Source organism: Salmo salar, unplaced genomic scaffold (assembly GCF_905237065.1).
Source record: "Salmo salar unplaced genomic scaffold, Ssal_v3.1, whole genome shotgun sequence".
In the NCBI taxonomy this organism is placed as follows: Eukaryota; Metazoa; Chordata; class Actinopteri; order Salmoniformes; family Salmonidae; genus Salmo; species Salmo salar.
In genome coordinates, this window is record NW_025548036.1 from 63166 (window position 1) to 73723 (window position 10558).

Genomic DNA, 10558 nt, shown 5'->3' on the forward strand with positions numbered 1-10558 from the left:
GTTGTAAAGCCTTTTTGAAATTGGACAGTGTGGTTAGATTAATTAGTCCCGTGCTTCGACTACTCAGACCCCTCACACATCCGGTCCATTCTGATGACCTCACAGACACCATACCACTTCTGACACCAATGTAGCAAACAGCTGGGCAGGGAAGTGAACCCAGGTCGCACATGTAAAAGGCCAACAACCTACGCATCGCGCCATTGGCACCAATTGGGTCACTTGGTTGGAATTGTGAAGTGGCTCATATAGCGAGGATCACTGCACTTTAGTGGAGCTATGATACAATTACATTATCATATGAAATGTAGAGGATCACTACATTAAAGTGGAACTATGATACAATTACATTATCATATGAAATGTAGAGGATCACTGCACTTTAGAGGAACTATGATACAATTACATTATCATATGAAATGTAGAGGATCACTACACTATAGTGGAACTATGATACAATTACATTATCATATGAAATGTTAAATGTAGAAGTATAATATATGAATATTGATATATTGAATTTGACTTGACCAAGTCGTCCAGAATGGACCACGTCCATTCTGTCAAAACACTAACACATGTTTTCTATCCAAGAGGAACATATAATCAATCATAGCACAACGACTTTCAAAATACTAACAGTTGATGGCATTACATAAACTGCATTACTTTTCATGTTTCAGTTCTACCTGCAGACAATAGACAATATAAAATCCATTGTTTTTTATAATTCAGTTTCCTTTTACTGTAAACCACTCTAGATTTTACTGTAAACCACTTAGTATAATAGCTGTAAACCACTCTAGATTTTTGTGTTGAGTGTCGAATGTGTGCATTTTTGGCAACATACTGTGACGACCCTCCCACTCTGTCTGCCGAATTCTTTCTCTTTGTTTTCCTTAATAGGATGTCGGTGGGCGGAGCCTGGAGGGTCGTTAGCGAAATGGGACACACCTTGGCTCGGGTGTGTCCCGGGATAAATACCCCACTTCCCCATTCATTGAAGACTCTCTCCATGCATCATATTGTTTGGTTGTGGCATTTTGTGTTTGTTTTGTTTGTTTGCTTTGGCACCATTCAAAATGAGTCATCTTTACTTTATAGAATGTACAGTAGAAACAAACAGGAAGTGACAGAATTGCTTCAGTAAAAGCTTTTTTAGCAACCTGAAATTGCTGCCAGTGATCAACAACAAATCCAACATACATGGCCTTTGGTTCCAAATGTGTAAAAATAAAACACAATTACAGTAAAGAAAAAAAAAACACAAAAATGCACAGTCCTGTTCTAATCTATACAATCTTCAGCATTTGGCCACATGCTAGGTGCCTTACATATGAAACAGCCTACAAGGCAACATCCTCTGAGGCTGCTATTGAATCTGATCATCCTGTCAGGAATAGAGCTCACCAACTCTGGATACAGTATATGTATCAGCCTATAAAACACTGGCAGCTAATCTGCACCCATACAGTTAACTTTACCTATAGAAACAGCCAACTAGGCAGCATCCTGATTGAATCTGATCAGCCTGTCAGGAATGGAGCTCACCCCTCTGTACATTTCCGTATTATCCATAAAACATGAAGTGTCCCTTACAATTAAACACATATCAGTTAGTACAGCTAACAACCAACATAGATAAGAGAGGACTACATAGCTAACTAAGCAAGCAAGCTAGACGGGCTAACGAGCTAGACGTGCTAACGAGCTAGACGTGCTAACGAGCTAGACGTGCTAACGAGCTAGACGTGCTAAAGTCCAACCTCAAAACATAAATGGAAAAACCAAAGCCTGTAACACCTTAAGACAACAAATATATCCTACATTTCTTTTGGACAAATTTGCTCACCACCAACAGAAAACAACTTCCATTTCACATTATAATCAACTACAATGATTCACCTTCACCAATATAAACATGGTGTCTACTGGATGTCAACAATTAAAAACAAGAAAAAACACGTATTTCTAAATAATAATATACAATAGTATTATTTGTTTCTCCTTTTTCTTTCTATAGAATCCTAAAACTCACTAGCTTCTAGAACACTCATCTTCCTAAATCCCACTAGCTTCTAGAACACTCGTCTTCCTAAATCCCACTAGCTTCTAGAACACTCGTCTTCCTAAATCCCACTAGCTTCTAGAACACTCGTCTTCCTAAAACTCACTAAATTCTAGAACTCTCATCTTTCTAAATCCCACTAGCTTCTACAACTCTCGTCTTCCTAAATCCCACTAGCTTCTAGAACACTCGTCTTCCTAAATCCCACTAGCTTCTAGAACACTCGTCTTCCTAAAACTCACTAAATTCTAGAACTCTCCTCTTTCTAAATCCCACTAGCTTCTAGAACTCTCGTCCCCTTGGAACGAGCCCAAACAAAACTCATCTCCAATACGGAAAAACATGCAGCCAAAATAAATAAAGATCCATAGCAACGCACTGGCTAAACGCAAAACACAAATCTTATATCCATTTGGGGGAAATCAGGTTGAATCTGCTCTTGAAACTAACACAACAAAACAAAAAACACATGGAAATGGAGATATATTTTACCTCACTGATTAGAGGACAACCTGAAGAAGACAGTCAGCTACATTTTGGACTGATGCATTTAAATGTAGGGGTCCCTAAACAAAGGAACACAACACTTATTTGTCATAACTCATCGATATCATGTTGAAATCATTTGGGTGAGAGGAGGGAGATGAGGTTGCACGTCCTGTTAAAACTAACAGCTCAAAAACCACATGGAATCTGGGAATAATGTGTACATCCCTGGTTAGAGGACAATTTGTAGAAAACAGCTAGCTACATTTTGAAGTGTTGAATTGTGATTCAAGTGGGTCACCAACAAAACTATTTTTGTGTTCGTCACTTTTTGTTAAATCACATAAATAGTAACTCTTCCATTTCAGAGCCTGGATTTTCCCCCTGAGGCTAATATCCATATCATGTTGAAATCAATAGAACAGGGGACAAACGTTTAGGGTTCTACATTGTGACATCACTAAAATACTCCTACTGCAATGTTAAAACATTCTACATTGTGACATTATTTCATTGATATCATGAAACAACTCCTTCATGTATTTTCTGATGTTTGATCAGATAACTTTTATCAGAGTATGTCTTCCCACATTGAGTACAGCTATAAGGATTATGTCCTGTGTGTGTTCTCTGGTGCAAAGTCAGCTGGCTAGATGTAGTAAAACTCTTCCCACATTGACTACAGTTATAAGGTTTCTCTCCTGTGTGTGTTCTCTGGTGTGTCGTCAGACATCCAGATGTACCAAAACTCTTCCCACATTGATCACATTTAAAATCTTTTCTCTCCTGTGTGTGTTCTCTGGTGTACTATCAGGCTGTTTAGCTGATTAAAACTCTTCCCACATTGATTACAGGTTTCTCTCCTGTGTGTATTCTCTGATGTGATTTCAGGGTTTGTAACCGAATAAAACCCTTCCCACATTGATCACAGCCATAAGGTTTCTCTCCTGTGTGTGTTCTCTGGTGTATAGTTAGATAGCTAGATGTAGAAAAACTCTTCCCACATTGACTACAGCTATAAGGTTTATCTCCTGTGTGTGTCCGTTGGTGTACTATCAGGCTGTTTAGCTGAGTAAAACTCTTCCCACATTGACTACAGCTAAAAGGTTTCTCTCCTGTGTGTCCCCGCTGGTGTACTATCCGGTTGCTTAGCTGAGTAAAACTCTTCCCACATTGATCACAGCCATAAGGTTTCTCTCCAGAGTGTATTCTCTGATGTGATTTCAGGGTTTGTAGCAGAATAAATCTCTTCCCACATTGATCACAGCCGTAAGGTTTCTCTCCTGTGTGTGTTCTCTGGTGTATTGTTAGATAGCTAGATGTAGTAAAACTCTTCCCACATTGATCACAGCTATAAGATTTCTCTCCTGTGTGAATTCTTTTATGTATTTTAAGGTTTGATGAAGAGTTGAATCTCTTCCCACAGTCAGAGCAGCAGTGAGTTCTCTTCCCTGTGGGTCTCTGCTGGTGTTTCTTGAGGTGTTCTGATCTGGAGAGACTCCTCTCTGCCTCGTCAGCATCATGATGTTGTTGAGGCTCCACAGAGGATCCACGATAGTCCCGTCTCTCTCCTGTGTGAACAACAAAGTCAGACAGATGGTTAAAGGCCCACAACAGCAGAAATCCACTATTTATTTGAGGTAAAGGGTGATGTCCAGAGCGTACCCATGAAACTGTACAACAATTGTCATCTGTTAAATTTGAAAATTAAGACAGTCAAGATAGCAACAATAGTCATATTTAGTCTTGTTTTCACATTAGTAGTAACATTGATGATTGTAGGCTAGAAATAAGTTATTCAAGTTGTTGAAACTCTAAGCAGTGTGCCAGACAACTTTTGGTCTCCAATATAGGCCCCTTTCTGTGTTTGCTAAAATTGCAGCACGAGAGCAATGCACACACAATTTGATTGTAGAAACTCCTCCCTGCTAACGAGGAAACCACTAGTTATGGATGTAGTATATCTGGTAATGAGGAAACCACTAGTTATGGATGTAGTATATCTGGTAATGAGGAAACCAATAGTTATGGATGTAGTATATCTGGTAATGAGGAAACCACTAGTTATGGATGTAGTATATCTGCTAATGAGGAAACCACTAGTTATGGATGTAGTATATCTGGTAATGAGGAAACCACTAGTTATGGATGTAGTATATCTGGTAATGAGGAAACCACTAGTTATGGATGTAGTATATCTGGTAATGAGGAAACCACTAGTTACGGATGTAGTATATCTGGTAATGAGGAACCCACTAGTTACGGATGTAGTATATCTGCTAATGAGGAAACCACTAGTTATGGATGTAGTATATCTGGTAATGAGGAAACCACTAGTTATGGATGTAGTATATCTGGTAATGAGGAAACCACTAGTTATGGATGTAGTATATCTGGTAATGAGGAAACCACTAGTTATGGATGTAGTATATCTGGTAATGAGGAAACCACTAGTTATGGATGTAGTATATCTGGTAATGAGGAAACCAATAGTTATGGATGTAGTATATCTGGTAATGAGGAAACCACTAGTTATGGATGTAGTATATCTGCTAATGAGGAAACCACTAGTTATGGATGTAGTATATCTGGTAATGAGGAAACCACTAGTTATGGATGTAGTATATCTGGTAATGAGGAAACCACTAGTTATGGATGTAGTATATCTGGTAATGAGGAAACCACTAGTTATGGATGTAGTATATCTGCTAATGAGGAAACCACTAGTTATGGATGTAGTATATCTGGTAATGAGGAAACCACTAGTTATGGATGTAGTATATCTGCTAATGAGGAAACCACTAGTTATGGATGTAGTATATCTGCTGAGGAAACCACTAGTTATGGATGTAGTATATCTGGTAATGAGGAAATCACTAGTTATGGATGTAGTATATCTGCTAATGAGGAAACCACTAGTTATGGATGTAGTATATCTGGTAATGAGGAAACCACTAGTTATGGATGTAGTATATCTGCTAATGAGGAAACCACTAGTTATGGATGTAGTATATATGGTAATGAGGAAACCACTAGTTATGGATGTAGTATATCTGGTAATGAGGAAACCACTAGTTATGGATGTAGTATATCTGGTAATGAGGAAACCACTAGTTATGGATGTAGTATATCTGGTAATGAGGAAACCACTAGTTATGGATGTAGTATATCTGGTAATGAGGAAACCACTAGTTATGGATGTAGTATATCTGGTAATGAGGAAACCACTAGTTATGGATGTAGTATATCTGGTAATGAGGAAACCACTAGTTATGGATGTAGTATATCTGGTAATGAGGAAACCAATAGTTATGGATGTAGTATATCTGGTAATGAGGAAACCACTAGTTATGGATGTAGTATATCTGGTAATGAGGAAACCACTAGTTATGGATGTAGTATATCTGGTAATGAGGAAACCACTAGTTATGGATGTAGTATATCTGGTAATGAGGAAACCACTAGTTATGGATGTAGTATATCTGGTAATGAGGAAACCACTAGTTATGGATGTAGTATATCTGGTAATGAGGAAACCACTAGTTATGGATGTAGTATATCTGCTAATGAGGAAACCACTAGTTATGGATGTAGTATATCTGGTAATGAGGAAACCACTAGTTATGGATGTAGTATATCTGGTAATGAGGAAACCACTAGTTATGGATGTAGTATATCTGGTAATGAGGAAACCACTAGTTATGGATGTAGTATATTTGGTAATGAGGAAACCACTAGTTATGGATGTAGTATATCTGGTAATGAGGAAACCACTAGTTATGGATGTAGTATATCTGGTAATGAGGAAACCACTAGTTATGGATGTAGTATATCTGGTAATGAGGAAACCACTAGTTATGGATGTAGTATATCTGATAATGAGGAAACCACTAGTTATGGATGTAGTATATCTGGTAATGAGGAAACCACTAGTTATGGATGTAGTATATCTGGTAATGAGGAAACCACTAGTTATGGATGTAGTATATCTGGTAATGAGGAAACCACTAGTTATGGATGTAGTATATCTGCTAATGAGGAAACCACTAGTGATGGATGTAGTATATCTGGTAATGAGGAAACCACTAGTTATGGATGTAGTATATCTGCTAATGAGGAAACCACTAGTTATGGATGTAGTATATCTGCTGAGGAAACCACTAGTTATGGATGTAGTATATCTGGTAATGAGGAAATCACTAGTTATGGATGTAGTATATCTGCTAATGAGGAAACCACTAGTTATGGATGTAGTATATCTGGTAATGAGGAAACCACTAGTTATGGATGTAGTATATCTGCTAATGAGGAAACCACTAGTTATGGATGTAGTATATATGGTAATGAGGAAACCACTAGTTATGGATGTAGTATATCTGGTAATGAGGAAACCACTAGTTATGGATGTAGTATATCTGGTAATGAGGAAACCACTAGTTATGGATGTAGTATATCTGGTAATGAGGAAACCACTAGTTATGGATGTAGTATATCTGGTAATGAGGAAACCACTAGTTATGGATGTAGTATATCTGGTAATGAGGAAACCACTAGTTATGGATGTAGTATATCTGGTAATGAGGAAACCAATAGTTATGGATGTAGTATATCTGGTAATGAGGAAACCACTAGTTATGGATGTAGTATATCTGCTAATGAGGAAACCACTAGTTATGGATGTAGTATATCTGGTAATGAGGAAACCACTAGTTATGGATGTAGTATATCTGGTAATGAGGAAACCACTAGTTATGGATGTAGTATATCTGGTAATGAGGAAACCACTAGTTATGGATGTAGTATATCTGGTAATGAGGAAACCACTAGTTATGGATGTAGTATATCTGCTAATGAGGAAACCACTAGTTATGGATGTAGTATATCTGGTAATGAGGAAACCACTAGTTATGGATGTAGTATATCTGGTAATGAGGAAACCACTAGTTATGGATGTAGTATATTTGGTAATGAGGAAACCACTAGTTATGGATGTAGTATATCTGGTAATGAGGAAACCACTAGTTATGGATGTAGTATATCTGGTAATGAGGAAACCACTAGTTATGGATGTAGTATATCTGGTAATGAGGAAACCACTAGTTATGGATGTAGTATATCTGATAATGAGGAAACCACTAGTTATGGATGTAGTATATCTGGTAATGAGGAAACCACTAGTTATGGATGTAGTATATCTGGTAATGAGGAAACCACTAGTTATGGATGTAGTATATCTGGTAATGAGGAAACCACTAGTTATGGATGTAGTATATCTGCTAATGAGGAAACCACTAGTTATGGATGTAGTATATCTGCTAATGAGGAAACCACTAGTTATGGATGTAGTATATCTGGTAATGAGGAAACCACTAGTTATGGATGTAGTATATCTGGTAATGAGGAACCCACTAGTTATGGATGTAGTATATCTGCTAATGAGGAAACCACTAGTTATGGATGTAGTATATCTGGTAATGAGGAAACCACTAGTTATGGATGTAGTATATATGCCTGGAGCAAAAAATAGTGAGCAAAGATTTTAGTTTTCACAATGTATTCTGAATAATACAGCGCAAGATCAGGAGTGCTACTCAAGGAAACTCACATTAAGCTCTGTGTCTATTCACTAATTCACCACCGTGGGGGAAAACTCAGGGGGAGTTCTCATAGGCTGACAGTAAAAATAGCCTCCATTTACAGGTTGCTTATGAGTGCATTTCACATTAAATATGGATTATAATTGTAAGACTCGCTTGAATCACCTGCTTAATATGTTTGTGTTATTGTCGCATATCAACTGATTTATACTTAAAAAACACTTCAACCAGTAAAATGCTCTTTGGCTTTTCCATCAGCCTGACAATGAGGGTTTGTACACTAAGTGTTTAACAAATTGGCCCATAACTTCACCTAACAATAACATAGACCTACTGTAGGACCCATAACTTCACCTAACAACAACACAGACCTACTGTAGGACCCATAACTTCACCTAACAACAACATAGACCTACTGTAGGACCCATAACTTCACCTAACAATAACGTAGACCTACTGTAAGACCCATAACTTCACCTAACAATAACATAGACCTAGGACTATAAATCATTTAATATTTCAGGTGAAACATGGAAACTAAAATGTTTTTGTCATGACATTTCATAACCTGATCACCAGATAATTTTGTGAATAATCCCACTAGGCTACTCTGTAATGTGTTGTCATTCTAAATGTCCTGAATAAAGGAAAATAGCTCTGTGTGTTGTACAATAGCCTATCCATCAAGGAACATTTCTCTACACATTATGAGCTAAGTATCTCTGTGTCCAAACAGACTAACAAGACCCTACTGTAAATCAAGCAGACAATAACACTTTATAAACATCAATTTGTTAGGGATGTTGGATCCAACGTGGAGCACGGCATAACTGTCTTTACCAGAGTAATGAATGAAGAAGCACTTTGGTTGTTGTTGCATGTCCTGATGTTTGTCATGTGACTGTCATTCAGAAAATGATTTCCTGGATCAGCTGATGATAGTTGAACATGTGACTGTAACTAAACAGCTACAGTATTAAGTATTATGTGTAATTATTGAAGAACGACGTTAATGACAGTATCTATTTGGGTGTTGTCAATAAAGTTAAGGTGACTCTCGGTTAGAACCATTGGATTTAGCAAACTCTGAAATTATTTAGGATTTCTGTGCCCATAAAAACTGTTTTGCCAGCGTAACATAAGGAGACACTAAATGTTACGTAGGTAGAGAGCATTTCAGAGATCTGAATACAAAAAACGTCCTAACAGGACAATAACCTAAACCACAAGGCCAAATCTACACTGGAGGAGCTTACCAAGATGACATTGAATGTTCCTGAGTGGCCTAGTTACAGTTTGGACTTAAATCATCTTGAAAGTCAATGCAAGACTTGAAAACGGCTTTCTAGCAATGATCAACAACCAACTTGACAGAACAGGAAGGATTTTAAAAAGAATAATGAATATTCACATGAAGATCAGCCTCCTATTGGATGACATCACGACTTCCCATCAAGCCAACTCCTTGAAGGCCTTACTATGACATCACTCACTCCTTCTAGTTTGCAGTTGTAAAAAAACACTATTTTGCTCAAAACATTTATTTGTTTCCCATTAGTGTGTTTATACTTTACTGTATTTATATATCACTTTTCAACAGGAAAAGTTTAAAAATCCCTGGAGGACTTCATGGACAATTCATACCGTACAAAAATATATTCAAGTGTAGAATGCCCTTTTAAAAATCACACATTAGTTCAACAACTGCAGAGTTTGTGTCCCTGTTTTATAAGATAGTACTCACTGTATTTACTGGTGTTAATCAGATCAATGTCCCTGTTTTATTAGATAGTAATCACTGTATTTACTGGTGTTAATCAGATCAATGTCCCTGTTTTATTAGATAGTACTCACTGTATTTACTGGTGTTAATCAGATCAATGTCCCTGTTTTATTAGATAGTACTCACTGTATTTACTGGTGTTAATCAGATCAATGTTCCTGTTTTATTAGATAGTACTCACTGTATTTACTGGTGTTAATCAGATCAATGTCCCTGTTTTATTAGATAGTACTCACTGTATTTACTGGTGTTAATCAGATCAATGTTCCTGTTTTATTAGATAGTACTCACTGTATTTACTAGTGTTAATCAGTTCTCCAGTCTTCTCTTCTTCGTCCTCCTCTAATGTGACAGTAATCTCCCCCTCTTCATCTTTCACTCCAAAAACTGCATCTTCCTCCTTTTCTTTCACAGTAACATCCTCCTCCTCTTTCACTCTGAAGGCGTCTTCCTCTTCTTTCACTGAAACGTCTTTCTCTTCTTCTTTCACGGTAACAGCCTCACCCTCTACTTGTTTTTGTATTGTAACAGCCTCCTCTTCCTCCTCCTCTTTCACGAGAGCTTCTTTCTCCGTCCAACAGCCCTCTTCTTTAGCAGGAGGAGAGTAACTTAGTGAGCGCATGG

General features: G+C 37.5%; 1 long non-coding RNA gene across 1 annotated transcript; it reads right to left on the reverse strand.

The window, feature by feature from the left end:
• Positions 1 to 3281: 3281 nt before the first annotated feature.
• LOC123732608 (uncharacterized) lies at positions 3282 to 10323 on the reverse strand. Its single transcript, XR_006763304.1, has 2 exons — positions 10226 to 10323; positions 3282 to 4125 (listed from the first exon to the last, which is right to left on the reverse strand). It is a non-coding gene; the product is annotated as an uncharacterized lncRNA (long non-coding RNA).
• Positions 10324 to 10558: the final 235 nt, after the last annotated feature.